Source organism: Triticum aestivum, chromosome 1B (genome assembly GCF_018294505.1).
Source record: "Triticum aestivum cultivar Chinese Spring chromosome 1B, IWGSC CS RefSeq v2.1, whole genome shotgun sequence".
Lineage (NCBI taxonomy): Eukaryota > Viridiplantae > Streptophyta > Magnoliopsida > Poales > Poaceae > Triticum > Triticum aestivum.
The window spans coordinates 510795090-510811484 of NC_057795.1; positions in this window are offsets into that span (position 1 = coordinate 510795090).

Genomic DNA, 16395 nt, shown 5'->3' on the forward strand with positions numbered 1-16395 from the left:
AGCTGCCTGCCTACCTACATGGTGATGCTTGCGTTATTGGCCGGGGCGCGTGTCGAAGCCAGGAGGGGCGGCGACGGACGGGACGGGCCTCTCCCCCGTCCCCCAATAAAGTGAAGGACACCTAAGCCTCGCATTTAATGCGTCTTGTCCTGTAATGCTAGCGATAACCTCGCGACGCTGTAGTATTTTCCACCTCATGTGTGCCACTCTGGTAGCCCCTTTCGTCTATAAAAGGAAGCCCATGGCATACGAAGAAATGAATCGGCTCTTTTGAACCTCGCAGCACCCAGAACTAGTTTAAGAGCTCAAGAACACTAATACAACCACCGAAGCAAGATCGTAGGGTTTTACGCATCTTTGCGGCTCGAACCTGGGTAAATCCCCTTTGTGCTATCCACTAGTCCCGCTCTTCCAACAATACCGCGCCCCGCAACCGTAGAAGGGATTCCAGTGATCCCATATGTGTCGTTTTCCATCGACATCTTTGGCGCGCCAGGTAGGGGGCGCAAATTGTGAGAATCCAGCCTAGGGGTATGCCTAGCAGTTCGTCATCGCCGTGGCACCTGCGGAAAAAGCGGCCAAGAGGGCGGTGCTGCCCGTTGGCGACGCCGAGGTGGCGACAAAAGAGCTAAGTCATGATAAACTTTAAGTTTTTATCCTTAAATATAAGGTTGTTATCCTCGATGGTTCTGCCTGTGTATGGAAAACCTATATGCGGAGGGGCCCTCCTGCGATTGGCAACGCCCTTGTTCTGTTTCGAGCCTGTTCAACACTTCGAGCGGCCACGTCGAGAGCAGCAGGGTAGCCTTTTGCCACTAGCTATGCTCTGGTTTCTGACTCGAGTCAAGCTCGATAGATCGAGCGGCCGCGCTGGCGGCCGTAAGGTGCTTCGCCGGCAGCAAGCACACCCAGCACGCTAATGAGGATCCGTCCTCAGGGCGCCGCCCTGGGTTTACGCGCCGGCAAGCTTACCCAGTCGACGTGGGGCATATATACAAAGGAAAATCTAACAGGAAAATAACAGGCATAGTTTCGGAGGTACTGTAGAGTCATATTACATAAATTGCCGCCACGGTTCTAACTAAAGATAGCATTGTCTTGGTCATGAACCCGCAGCGGCGATAAGAAACGAGGAGCTCAGTCCCGGCACTGGCCCTCCAACCTCTTGATTTTGTCGATGTGGCTGAGGATGGGCTGGATATGCTCGTTGAGCGCTGCGATGTCAGCATCCTCCGAAAAGCTCTTCAGCACCACTTCAAAGTCGAGGTCAGGATGCCAATGCACTATCTTGACGACCACCCTGGTGATGGCCCCCTGGGAAAGAATCCGGGTCTCTTCGGCAAGGGAGGCCGCCCTGTTGGAGTGCAGCCGCTTCAAGGCGCCAACGACCTTCTCAAAGTATATGGTCAGGCTGGCGTTGGGGCTCAGGTTCACTTCCGAGGCGTACTCCATGCCTGGCATCCCCATGATGGGCAGATGGTCGGCGGTTGAGTTCGCGACGGCGGCAAGGCGCCCAAGCCAGCGTTTCTCGTCCGCCTTGTGATCCTTGAGGTTGGCGGTCTCGGTCCTCAGCAGCTGCTTCTCCATCTCCAGCTCCCTTGTCAGGAGTCCCTCCCGGGTCAAGGCCCCCAATAGCATCTCCTCAAGCTCTCCCAGCTTCAGCTTGGGATCTTTGATGGAGGCGTAGGCTTCGGAGAGCTCTCCAGACTTGCCGACGATCTCGCCCTACGCCTCTGTCAGGGCGCCATTGAGTGTGTCCTTCTCCTGGCAGAGCTTCAGAATTTGATCCTCCAGCGCTTTCACCTTCCCGGTGTGAGCCTGAGCCAGGGCATTGAGTGCCTCCTGATGCCTCCGCCCTAGCTCTTGGGTCCGCTGCAGGACAAGCTTGTCCACTTCTTCATCCTTGCCGCAGAGAGTGGCGGCAAGCTTCTCCTCGCACGCGGCAAGGTCCTCCTCCTAGGTCTTCAGGGCAGCCTCGTGCTCGGAACGGATGGCTGCGGCCTATTCGGCCAGCCTCTTCGCTGTTTCCTAGGCCTTCTCGATGTCGGCCAGCCTCATGGTGAGCTCCAGGTCGCACCTGGCCAACTCACCCTGAGTGGCCTTCAGATCGTCCTGAGCCTGGCACCACCAATCCTGTGCCTCGGCGACGCGCTCCTCGAAGTCTGCCTCCACTTTCTCCACCACCGCTGTCTTGGACTTGGCCTTGTCCAAGTGAGCGTGGTAGAGAGCCTGGAGTTTTTGGAAGTTGGCACCCATGGCCCGGAGCAGCCGCTCCTCCTGGGAGCCATCACCATCGATGCTCGGCTCATCAACAACGTCAGGACCGGAGGCGGCGAGCACCTTGCTGTCGAGCAATTCGCTGTCAACAACATCAGGACCGGCGGCACCGACGAGCACCTCGCTGTCAACAACGTCAGGACAGGGGATCTGGAGCTTGACACGCCTGGAAGGTGGACGAAGAGATCATCGACCACCTTCAGGTACTTACCGGAGCTAGAGGCATCGGAGGAGGAGGACTGGTCGTCGACCACCGCCTCCTCGGCAGTGGCCTTGCCGGTCCCTTCGGTGGGACCCTTGCCGGGCTCCTCGGCATGCTCCTTGTCGGGGCCTTCGGTGGGCCCCTTGGCGGCGTCCTCGGTGGCACCCCTGGCACTATCCTCGGCAGCAATATTATCCACCTCTACCGCGGCCTCCGCGGCGACGTCCTTGATGGTGGCATCGACATCCTCCGAAGAGGGTCCTGGACACGAAGAAAGAGATGGGGTGGGGCCAAGATCGAAAGCCGGTGAGGAAAACAGGAAAAAAAGAAATGCCAACAAAAAAACACAACGGGTAGCCTACCTGTGCCAGGCCGAGAGGCAGAAGCCATTTCTCGGCCAAGATCCGGCGCCGAAGGAAATCCACCAGCGCCCGCGTTCTCCTCCTCCTCCTCCATGTGCATGGCCTCGGGGCTTGGTGCCCTTGCCGGGGACGCCCCTCGGGGAAGGCGGTGGCGTCCGGGCACGCCTGGACGACGAGCAAACAAGTGTCTTCCTCCTTGCTGCCTCGGCCTCCGCCGCCTTCTTCGTCACCGCAAACCTCGTCTAGTGTGTCGCCGCTCCTTGCGCCAGCCGCAGCTGCGCGGCCCGGCTAGGGCGAACTGGCTCGCCGGAGCCAGCCCGCCGCAGAACTCGCCCCCTCTTAGTGGCCGAAGGGACGGAGGCCGCGATCTCCTCCTCCTCATCCTCCTCCGAAGCCCCGTTGACGACGTCCTCGACAAGGGGGGCCCAGGTGCTGGCACCGCTGGCCTTCCCAGCGGCCGCCGCCCACTTGGAGAGGTCCTCCTCTTCCGCTTCCACTGCGGCGCTATCCATCGTGCCACCGGCGCTGTCAGCCTCAAGGCTTGCCGACTCATCGGCAAGCCTTGCCTCCCGGAACCTGCGGGCGATGTAGTCCAACTCCTCTTGAGAAGTGTCCTGGACAAGCCGCGGCTCATTGGAGACATACGCCTCGTGCAATGTGTCGAAGAACTCCTGCACCCTGAGCTCGTCAGGCTCGACCTAGCTTGGGTCGAGGCCATGCGCATTGAAGAGCAGCATCATGGCGATGATGTCCGACCGATGAGAGTTGTTGCTGAGCGGGACCAACCCTGTCGGCAACTTGAAGACGGGTTCCTTGTCCACCTTGCCGTCCTTCGCGGCAGCCCTTGCCGCTTTGCCGGACTGCTCCACCTCGCCCTCGTCATTAACCTCAAGCTGGAAGACTCGCTGGCAGAGATGAGCATGCCTCAGCACTGTCAGATTATGGTCGAGGCCAGGGCGGAGCCTCATGATATCAGCAACATTCACAAAGAGCCAGGCCGGCCTCCCCTTGTCGTGCAGAGGGGCAATCCGGCGGTGGATGAAGTCCGCGCCGATCATCTCAAGGGTGAGCCCGGCCCAGGTAAGCATGAGGATCCTGGTGGTGAGGATCGTGAGCTTCTCGTCGTTGACGTCGACGTCTCCCCAGTTCTTTCCACGTACCAGCGCCACCTAACGGACCTCACAGAATGCCGGCGGTTCCTCCTCCTTGATAAAGCACCACCGGCCCCGCCACTCTTCCCACCTCTCCTTCATGGCACCGTCCGAGTATGTTCCCTTGGCCCTTGGGATCCAAGCGACGCTGTTTGTGATGGCGCCTCCCTTTTGGATCTGAGCGGAGAAGTAGTGGCGAAAGAGCTGGGATGCACCCCGACGAAGCCCTCGCAAAGGTGTGCGAAAAGGGCCATGCACGCCACAACATTAGGAGTGAAATCCAGGAGGCGGAAGCCGAAGGTGTGCATGATATCCTTGAAGAAATCAGAGAAAGGGGGACAAAGCCCGCATGAGAAGTAGTCAATGAAGAAAGGGTACCGATTTGGGGATGGTCCGACGTTGGCGGGGACGACGCGTGTGGCCGGATGCCCCGTCATCTCTCCCCCCCGTCCTTGGCTGCCCCCTTTCCTTTGGAGGATTTGGGCGCCATTGCGGTCACAGAAAGCAGGGGATGGTGGAGGCGCGTCGACGATAAGCAGAAGCAGGGGGCTCAAGGAAGAAGAACGAGGGCGGCGGTTTTAAGATGGGGGGAGGCATAGGAAAGGGGAAAAGTGAACAGTGCGCTCGCGGTTATCCTTTTTTATGGGGAAGACGCGGGCCGCCTCCTTTCCCATTTACTGCGACGCGACACATGCATGCAATCGCCATCCCACGCATGCCTCCCATGTCACGCACGCGCACGACCACCACGTCGCACGTTCAACGCGGGTCATGGGGAAGCGTAGCGGGCGGAATAGTGGCCGCGGTAAAATCCGCCTCAACTGCCAGCGTATCGTTCTGGGTCTGGCCGAACAACGTGTTGCGCCTATGTGTGACCCAGGCCCAGGGGCTCCTGTCGATGTACAAAAGTAGGGGCCCAGCTTTTGACCCCTTTACCTGTGCACGGGCAGTCAGAGCCGCCTGCCATGGCCACACATGAGCAGGGCAAGAGAGGGAAGCCGGCGAGAAGCCAAAGCCGCAAGAACAAGAAAAGCAAACAACAAAGGACCAAGACCCCAAAGGTCGCACAGACAATGTAGGTTGCCCCGGCAAGGACCCTTGCCGAGGGCAGCCTCAACAGCGCCGGCAAGATCCTTGCCGGGGCAGCTCGTCCACACTAGCCGAGCAAGCCACGTTTGAGCCCACCAACGCTGAGCAGACACATTGGGACAGGGTTCGGGAGGCACCTCCGTGGTGGCATGCAGATATTTGTGAAGACAAAGAGCAATCAAGATCAAAAGAGGATAGGAAGGCAACCATCCTCACCAAAGAAACCCACAGGCCCCCCCCGGCAAGATCCTTGCCGGGGAAGCCAGCGCGCCATGACAAGACCCTTGCCGGGTCACCCGGCAAGACCATCACCAAGCGCCCCGGCAAGGCCACTGCTAGGCCCGTGCCAGCCAGGTTCCAACCGCCGTTCGTACGCGGCCGCCGACCCAACCAGCTGGGCGGGCACCTGCGTGGCAACATGCAAACCTTCATGGAGGCTCCACCACTTCGCCACCTCAGCTGCCTGCCTGCCTACATGGCGCTGCATGCGTTGCTGGCCGGGCGCGTGTTGAAGCCAGGCGGGGCAGTGATGGACGGGGCGGGCCTCTCCCCCGTCCCCCAATAAAGTGAAGGACACCTAAGCCTCGCTTTTAATACGTCTTGTCCTGTAATGCTAGCGATAACCTCGCGACGTTGTAGCATTTTGCACCTCCTGTGTGCCACTGTGGCAGCCCCTTTCGCCTATAAAAGAAGGCCCATGGCATACGGAGAAAGGATTCGGCTCTTTTGAAACTTGCAGCACCCAGAGCTAGTTCAAGAGCTCAAGAACACTAATAAACCCACCGAAGTAGGATCGTAGGGTTTTACGCATCTTTGTGGCCCAAACCTGGGTAAATCCCCTTTGTGATATCCACTAGTCCCGCTCTTCTCACAATCCCGCACCCCGCAACCGTAGAAGGGATTCCAGTGATCCCATCGGTGTCGATTTCCACCGACAGTGTGTTCGTTTCTTATGCAAACATATCACACATGTATCTCCGACATAGAAAACCGAGGTGAGGAGATACACGAAGATAGCTAGTGTGTGACTGTTTGCAACGGAGAAAGACACCCCTATAGAACATGTCCAGTAGAGGTCTGACCAACAAGGGACAAAGGTCAAGAGGGGCGCATGGGGAGCGAGAGAGGGTGTGTTTGTGATAGAGAGATCCCTCGAGATCGTGAGGGGACTATATGGGTAGAGATCGAGGGGCGAGGTCGTGTGTGATAGAAAGATGCCCCGAGAGAAATCGAGATAGACCATGCACATGTTTGTGATGGAGACTAAGCATTAGCTAGTCATATACATATAGGGGGGACTGCGTGTGCCTACAATTGAGTGAGAGACCATCATACTTGACTAGGCGTGAGATTGTGTGTGTGTGTGCATGTGGGATCAAGACAGAACGAGGGAGATAGAGAGAGTTTTAGATGGGTCTATCGAGTGCGAGTGAGATATGCATGTGTATGTGTGACCCAGGGAGATGGAGAGTTTGAGAGAGAGAGGGAAGAGCTCCGAGACGACAGAGTGTGGCGTGAGAGAGTTACGGGAAACGAGCCAGGGAAATTTTGTGCATGCGATGAGTGCACCCAAGATATTTAGCTTGGATTAGAGAATCATACATAGTGTGCGAGAGAGACCTATACATGGAGTGTGCATGTGAAATAGAAAGACCCCCCCCCCCGCACACACACAAAGAGAGAGAGAGAGAGATAAAGAGAGAGAGGAAGAGGGACCAACAAGGTTTGTGTTTGGATGCGTGCGATAGAATTGAAGATTGTCTACAAGAGAGAGAGAGAGAGAGAGAGAGAGAGGGAGCAGGAGTCCGGGAGAGGGGGAGGTCGCGTTTTATGCATCAAAGACTGATATAAACCATGTTTCGGTATAAACTTGCATTCAAATATTTAGATTGGAGAATATGTTGTGTGCAATCCACAAATGAATGGAGATATGCGTTTCAAACAAGTTCATTAATTTGAATTTGAACTTGTTCATGGAGTACTATAATACTGTACAACATGCTACTCTATTGAGGTGTTCAATATTGGATTTAGTTCACTATTTTGACCTGGTGAATGAGCTATTTCATTGTATCGAGATATTTCATTTTGGGTTTGATTCCCATTTTTGAGTGGGTCAACTATTTATCATATAGTAAATTGTTAGCAATGAGCATGTAAAAACACATTAGTCCCGAGCATCATCTCTCCATCTATAAAAAAGTCGCAAGCTAATATTTCAAAATTTGATTGGAATCGACTTGCTAAGGTAGACGTGGATGCTCGTTATTCCAAAATTAGAATGAGCCGCTAAATATCCTAAGATCGATGGAATTCCCCCGATCAAATAAATGGGAGACGCGAAATTACCAGCCTATGTGGGACACACATAAGTTGGCTAGTTGTACATCGAGGGTAGGTTCGTAACTTCATCCAAGCGCCCCTTCTCCTCGGCCGAAATGACATGTGCTGAATAATTCATAAGCCATGGGAGGCAAAACACCCTCTCCTCACCCGAAATTGCTCGCGCCAACTATTTTACAACACGCCCTCCTCGCCCAAAAATCGCTTGCGCCCACTATTTCAAAACACGCCCTCCTCACGTGAACTCGCTCGCACCCACTATTTTGGAGAAGCAAAGTTACTCTAGTATCCCCGACCCTTAGTACACAGACCCAAGCCCAGAAGCCTAAAGCAGGGGTAGAACTGTAACTCCCCCCACATTTTAGACAAATGCATCCGTAAGACATGGTTTCCCCTCCCAATTACCCATTCATACATCATGGGCGCCAAATTACCTTCTCCCCGGAAGCTTCCTTCTCCCGAGCCGCAAAACCTCAGCCCTCCTCCATGGCGCCCGACACCGCACCAAATTCACCACCGCCCTCCTCCCCAATGCCGGAGACGTTGTCTATTTGCCTTCATGCACTGGACTGTGTGCGTCTTCCTCCGTTCTACCGGAGATGCCTTGACGACGGCCACGTGAACTGTACCGGAGCCGATTCACCCCCATTGTTGTGCACGACGCTAGAGCGGCTCCAATGTGGGATGCGTCCGATAGGGCCCCAACACTGCTTCCCGTAACCATCGACCGTCACTACATCTCGGCTTTCCTTCCATCGGTAGCCACCACAACCGCCCCGGGCGCACCGTCTCGGCAGCTGGAGCTGCCTACTTCACCCGGCCGCAAGATAGGTCATACACTCATCTCAAATCCCTTTAATTAGGCGTCAGTTGTCTGAATTTTTATTCTGGGCCAATTGATTCCCAATGGGAAGCAGCACCCCTCCAGGCGGCGGAGCTCCTAGGCTGTTAGTTGGCTGGTGTCTAACGTAAGGGTGCGGGAGCGCAAGTTCACTGCGGAAGCATCGCTTACATGGCTATCTTAGAGTTGCGTGGGTTGAAGGTACTACCGCCACCGGATTTGGATGACGGCGAGTCTTTGTGGATTGGTCGGGGCCGCGCAACCACTGTAGTCTGGTGGGGCGGGGAGCGGGGTTTTGGTCGGAGGTCTCGCAGCCACAAACAGTGGAGGCAGGCTGCGCTGCCGGTGGTCGCTGGCTCTTCGGGGAAGATTCTGAATAGTATTAGCCGGAAGGCACAAGACAGCCATCAAGCCATCCGACGTAGATCGGACAGTACCAAAATAAAATAAAATCAGGTGACCCCAATTTAATCTTCAGTCAACAGACGTGTGCCCACTCTCGTACCTTACTATTGATCTCTTAGGGTATTTCTTCAGATTAAAGATATGTGTCGTTCTTAACATTATGGGTTTTCTGCATCTTCAGCCACACCATCTTCCTTCTCATCAGAGCTGCTCCAACAAGGGAATCATACACCAGAAGGGAGCTATAGTCCCCATGCAATAGTTCCCCGCATCGAATGCGCATGCCTGACATGGACAACCATAACAACTTTAGGGCCATCGACAAGTCAGCACATGATGCTCACTCCTATGGATGGCGGCCAGATAGATTGTACCCCCATCTTACTTGTGTGCAACATTTATGGCTTTGTTATTCATTTTAGCATGGAAATAGATTATCACATTTCACTGTATATTCATGCTGATCTCTTACGGGTCTTGTTCAGGAGTTAACTCTATTCCATAGTTCAGCTAAGAGACTTGTTCTTTAGGTAACGTTGTTCCATAGTTATCATCCATCAGCCAATGCTATCCCATAGGCTAGTGATTATAGTATTTTACCACTTCTAGTATTACCTATGTTGTTCTTTAATTCTTTTGTGTGCCATCTAGTTAATCTCGAGTACAAATGATACATATTCTGTAGCTTTCATTTGTGTTGTCCCTTTAGTTTTTTAGACCTGTTGCTGCTAGTTAACCCCAGTCCTACTATTTATGTCGTCTCCTACAGGCACTCATACATAAATCTAGCTACTAGTTGTCTTCCATGCATGTCAGATATAATTGCACACGCTGATATATCCACAAGAACCTCACGGAGCAATGTAACAACCAACAAACTTGATGTCAATGATACCTAATATGATGGAACATGTAAAGGCAGTTCTTCACAAGACTTGCAGAAAGATGATGAATCATCTTCTCCCCACAAGGTCCTTTCTCTAACTTGGCCTGTGATATGGGTACAACATGCATATAATGTCCTGGAGTGCATCTACTCTGTTGCAATGCCATGCGCTTAGCCTGTTGATCATGCATGTAAATATGTCATGCCTTCCTTTTTTTCAGTACCTATTCCATTCATGATAACTTGTTTTCAAATTCAAGTATTGTCATTCTACTCCAACACAATGCCATCTGCTTAGTTTGGACATCATGCTTCTGAATATCTCATGCATTGTTATTCATCAGTATGTACATCATCTGTCTACCATGCCATGGGTTTTTTACATTGAAGTGTTGTTCTAGTGGTTTATTGCAATGCCATCTTAGTTTCCCAATCATACACACATATGTTGCCTTATTGTCTTTCTGTATGTATTCTGCTAGCATACAGTTTTACATTCAACTAGTGTTTTTTACTCTGTTGTCCTGTCGTATCCCTAGCACTTACATCATACTCCCTCCGTCCAGATTACATGTTGCCGAAATGGATAAAATGGATGTATCTAGAACTGAAATATGCCTAGACCCATCCATTTATTTTCGGATGGAGGGAATACATGTCAATATGCCATGCCTTTATATTCTTCAGTACCTATTTTATCTCTTATAATTGAAGCATCGTTCTTCTATATAAGGCATGCAAGGGGAAGACAACTATGTTAGAATCTGAAGGGTTACAAACAAGGTCTTTGCAAAAGATCCAAACACCAAGAGATAGTAAAGCAACTCCAGTTTTCATAGATACCGCTCCAGCACAGAGAAACCCAACTCCTACTGATAATAAGCAGATTCCAGTGGCCAAAGAACTAGTCTGTACCAGTCCAGCAAAAATATGTCAACTACATTCCAAGAAGCATGTGCGTATCCTTGCATCATGAAATTTTATAGCATGGTGATCATATTTTCTACATGTTTCTTACTGATCTCTCTTTTAGAAAGTAAGCTTAACAGATAGAAGAATTTTTGCACTGGTATCGTCTTTGAGGAAAGTATCTTGCAGGAATTCTCTGTGCTCCAATGCTGATGTAAGTACCTGTTGTATATCACTATATTTTTACATCAGCATGTATTTTGTTAATCGGCATGAATCCAACCTTTATCTGATCTAAATTTAGTTGTAGCAAAATGTATAATTAAAGGCAATAGTGTTGATTTTTGTAAGGAAAACTGCCTGGTAGTTTTGCATACTGAGCTGCATGAGTGTACTATCTCGTATCATGCACATTACTGAACTGTAGTGCTGCTCTGGTTGCTCATTCATTCATTTTTTTGAGGGTTAAGACAGTAGGAGAGGCTCCTACTGCATGTATATATAAATAAGCAAAGGAGCAGTTACATGGTGATTTTTACAATGGGGGGGGGGGAAGGGTTAGCAGGAAGACACAATCCTAACTAAGTTGTGCTAGATTTTGTAAAAAGGAGGAGACAACATGTCTCTTTCTACTAGGTAGCCTATAGCTGATATTGCCAAAGTCTTCCTTGAATCTAGTGAACCAAGAGGGAACGGAGGGCAACACACGTCTAAAGTAATTGTTGTTGCGTTCCTTCCAAAGGCTCCAAGCAGCAGTGAGGAATATTTCCATGATCATTTTCCTGGGGTGTTGCGTCTTTAGGTTCTCTAGCAGATGCAACCTATTCTCGTGTGCGGCCCAAGATATATTCAGCAGGCCCCAACATTCCTGACTGAAGGTACAATGAAAGAAGAGATGCTCCACCGTTTCTTCAATGTGCTGCCCGCAAAGAAGACAATCAAAGTTGTTACCAATATTGTAGTGGCGCCGTTTGAGCATGTTCCTTGTGTTGAGCCGATCCGAGAGCAGAAACCAACCAAAGACTTTGATTTTTGGTATGCATTTAGTCTTCCAAAGCCATTGGAATGTCACGTGTGCAGCCACATCACGGAAAACAAACTGATAGTATGCTGTGGTTTTGAACACAGTAGATCCCCAACAATAGCACCAGACATCGTCACGATCTTCCAAACTCACGGCAGCCAAATCAGCTTGTAGGAGCTTGAGCTCATCATGAGCTTGCACTCACAGAGGCAGCTGAAAGGTTTCGTGGAGGGCGGGGGCAGTCAAGAATCCATGCACCCACAAATCCTCATTAATGACATAAGAGAAAGCGCGTGGATACTTCTCTGCTAAGATGGACTGATTCCAGTAATCTTTCCAGAACAGGACCGAAGCGCCACGTTTAACCTGCACTTGGGTAATGCCATGGTATATCGGCATCAGATTCGCAATGTCACGCCACCAAAAGGAGCCACAACTGTCCGAAGCATGCGGGATGGAGTCAGCATAATATGTTTCCCAAATAAGCCGAACCCAAGGGACATCCATTCTGTTGTAGAATTTGTGCAGGAATTTGAGCAAGAGAGCCTCATTCTGAATTTTAAGGTTAATGATGCCCAAACCACCACACTTCTTTGGCTGACAAACCATGTCCCAAGCCGCCAATGAATTCTGCTTATCCCCATCTGCAGTGCGTTTATTCCATAGGCAGTGTCTACGGATTTTATCAAGTTGAGCCAGTATCTTGGGCGGCAGTCTGAGAGTCCCCATTGGGTAGATAGCCAATGAGGTGATGAGCGAGTTGACCAAAGCAAGCTTGCCCGCGTAGGACATTAGGGACATAGCAGCGGTGATTTTCCTTTCTGCTTTACAGACAAATGGCGTCAGATCAAGGACCGAAGGCCAGGTAGTGCCCCGGGGCAGACCGAGATAAGTAAAGGGCATGTTGGCCTATGTACATCCAAAGAGACGGGCCAAGTGATCACATTTGTTCTGCGGTGTATTAATCGACACAAGCGTGGATTTTTGAAAGTTGATCTTCAAGCCAATGGAGGTGGCATAATCTTCGAGGATGAGCTTGATCCTAGCTGCTTGGTCCATGCAGGCCGGAAGGACGAGAATAGTATCGTCAGCATATTGGATTACAGGGTAGTTAGCGTCACCCGTAGGAGGGATGGGATGTGCGATCAAGCCCTGTTGGAGTGCTGCGTTGATAGCACTTTGAAGTAGGTCCGCTGCAAGCACAAAAATTAGGGGGGACATCGGATCGCCTTGACGAACACCACATTTACACCAGAACTGTCTCCCTGGCACCCCATTAAGTAACACAGAGGATTTACCCGACGCGAAGATGCTCTCCATCCAGGCCAACCATTTGGGCGGGAAACCCATGTTCTTCAAAATTAGCAGCATGGCAGAGTGCTCGATCGTGTCAAAGGCCTTCGCAAAGTCTAGTTTAAGGAGAACAATCTCTCTTTTGGAGGCTTGACACCGGTGAATATATTCAAAAGCCTAGGCAAGGCAGTCATGAATCGGTCGGCCACGAAGAAAACCATATTGATTTCGGTGCACAATGATGAAACCTGCATTGATGCTTTCAAGATTGAGGCCGCCTTGATGGAACTCATCACATAGAAGATAGAAGTCATTTTTAATGATTGGCCAACATGCTTTTAAGAAGGCCCCATTGAAACCATCAGGGCCAGGTGCCCGATCTGGTGGCATTTCCGAGACCACATCATCAATTTCTTTACGTGTGAAAGGGGCAATCAGGTCCGAGAAATCCATGTCCTTTTTCAGTAAAGTTTTTAAGTTGAATTTCATGGGCCGAGGATTAGCTTGACCCATTCTTCCTTTGAAGGCTTCAAAAAGGATGGACTCTTTCCCAGCATGGTCACTTACAACCAATCCATCGGAGGTTTTGAGCGAACTAATGCAGTTCCTCCTGAAGCGCTCGGTGGAAATAGTTTGGAAGAATTTGGAATTCTCATCCCCAAATTGAATCCATCTAACCGTACATCTCTTTTTCCAATAATCCTTTTGGGATTGCAGAAGACGTAGCAAATGTTTTTTGAGAATGCGTCTAAAGTTTCTTTCGGGTGTGGTCAGAGTCCAACGGTCGTCAATATTGTGAAGTTCCAAGAGAGCTTTGTTCGTGTTTTCAATGGCTGTTTTAAGACGGGAGATGTTTTTACTCCATTGCTTGAGAGCATGGCGAACATGCTTGAGATTTTGTCCAATTCTCGCCACACAATTATGGCTTTTATTGGATCTGATAGGTTTATTCCAAGCACGCTCCACCACTTCCATAAAACTAGGGTGATCAAGCCAATATGTTTCAAACCTGAAGATCTTGCATTTGGGGATTGAAGTTTGGATAACCACGGAACATGGAGTATGATCAGAAACGGGTTTGCCAAGGGGATTTACCAATGTGTTGGGGAAGGTGGTAGTCCAGTTTAACATGTTGAAGAACCAGTCGAGTTGCTCTAGGAGGGGCTGCAGTTGCATATTTGACCAAGTATAAGAACACCCTTTTATGGGGAGTTCAGTAAGGTTTTGTTCCCGAATAAAGTCATTAAAAGTGAACATGTCTTGGACATTAGCCCCAGGTTTGTTGCGATTATCAGGTGAACGAATGTAATTGAAATCACCTAATAATAACCAGTCTTCAGCCACCGGTATATTCATGTCAAACAACCAGTTCGTGAACGTGAGACGATGTTCGCCCTGACAAGGACCATAGACGTTGACAAGTTTCCAACAATGATTGGACTGTGTGGATGTGAATTCGACACCAAGTGCAAAGTGTTCAGATAAAAAGACCCGGCCCGTAAATACACTGCTATTCCAAACCGTGATAATTCCCTGTCGGGGAGGCTGATTCCACCAACACCTATGGGGACAGGGCCCCTTTCGGTTCGGTGGGGGGCGGAGGTCGCACAAAGAGCGGATCGAGGCGGTACACGCGAGCAGTTTTTACCCAGCTTCGGGCCGCACGGATGCGTAAAACCCTACTGCTGCTTGTTTGTGTATATTGGATTCTTGCTCAGGAGCGATGGACGCTGCCAGACTGAGCGTGAGAGTGTTCCTGGTGCTTCCGAATGAGCCGAGCCGGCCGAAACTCCGAACCCCCTTCTACGTTGCGCCTGGGCCTCCTTTTATACTTTCAAGGGGTCACCGACAGGGGGCAACGTAGACAAGAAGGGTAAAAATGGAAAAGGATGCGGTAGGTGCAGCTACCGCTACTGTGGATACAGTGCACCCTACCTAACTCTGACGGCAGGGGACAAGGGCATTAAATGCCTGTCTGAGTTGCCTAAACAGTGCAAAAAGTGACCGTTAGGAGCGCCACCGTTTGCCTCGATGGCCTTCTCTTCATCTCCGCTTGCCACCTCGCACCCCTAGCTGCACAGCCTCCTGCCACGTGTGCTTGGGAGAGTCCTAGAGCGACATGCTAGCAGGTGTGCTGGAGCGCGGGCACGAAGTGGGGATTTCCCGCGGCAAGCTCCGGAGGGTCTTGGCGGTCACCCGACAAGCCTTGCCGCGGGGCGCTGCAACTGCCCGTGCACGAGTTCGGGATACTAGGGTACCCCTACTCTAGTACACCGACATTCCCCCCGAAGATCCTTGGGATGGGATGTACGCAAACTGATCAAAACGGCGCGGGAAAATTGATTTGAGGACCGCAGAATCAAAGAAAGGCATTTTGGATTCTTGCAAGCAAACGATCGCACAACCACTAGTATTGATCGCATTACCAAGCGCTAAGTGTTTATCAGGCGCATTAAGACCGCGTGCATTCCAGCATAGCACGTTCCAGTTACGCAAAAGCATTGGGAAATAGATCAAGGTTCAGTTGCAACAAAAGCAGAGATAAACTGAAGAAGCTACTCTTCATTGAGGGCCGAAGTAGACAGCTCTTAGGCAGGTATTGCGCAGAGATTCATGCCAATTGCCTGCATAGTAGGGATGGATGTGGGTGGAGGAGCTGCAGCATCATCATCATCCCCAGAAGAAGTCATTGAAGCTCCAATAGCAGCAGAGGGAATTATGCGAGGCTTGACTTTAGATTTGGTGGGGCGAGCATCAGAAGGTTGAGGAACCTTAAAACCATCATATTTGTAGTTCCTGTTACTGTGGCGCAAGGTGGATGTATCAACAGGAGCTGTCATCTTACCTTTGCGTTGTTTCTGAGTCTGATGAGCAGAGGTCATGCCGCCCTGATCCTCAACAGTCAAGGCCATTGAGGTGCGTGAAGAATCCAGCAATGCTGGCGCAGAGATGGCGTCCAAAGGGACAGAGAGAGCAAGTTGGTCAGCCTGCTGATCAACCACTGGCAAACTCGGCGCCCCCAAGGGCTCAGACGGCTCCCAGGTGAGGAGTAGAGGCATCGGTGCAGAATGCACATGGGAGTCCAAAGCTGAATGTTCATCAGGCAGAGCAGGCAGAGCAAGCGCAGACATTTCTGAATCAGGTACCTGTTGAGTTGCTAGCTGTGCAATCTGAATGTTCCCCCTCATCAAAGAAACCTGAAACTCCACCTGAAATGAGTGCTGCTGCATACCCAGACCAGAGTGCCAAGGTCCAAAGGAAGCCATCATCGGGCGAAGGGCCGAGAAAATAGCATTGTTAAGCTGCTGACGAGGGATGGTGTTTTCTAATAGTAAAGCCATGAGGGCATCTCCATTTGCCGAGAGGCCAAAGCGCAGACCCTGGTTATGAATTTCCACAGAAATGGTGAGCGAATCATCAACCAAAGAAGCAGCAGCAGTCACCTGATCTGGAATCACCAAAAGATCAAAAGTAGAGCTGCCAAAGTCAGTCTCAGTCTCTTCAGAGGAAGTTATGGAGTCGTGCCAGGCCTGCATGGCATTGTCATAGATGTTATTGTCAGGCACAATGCCGTCTTGCACTTGCAGACCCTGAGCAGCGAGCCATGCTTGAA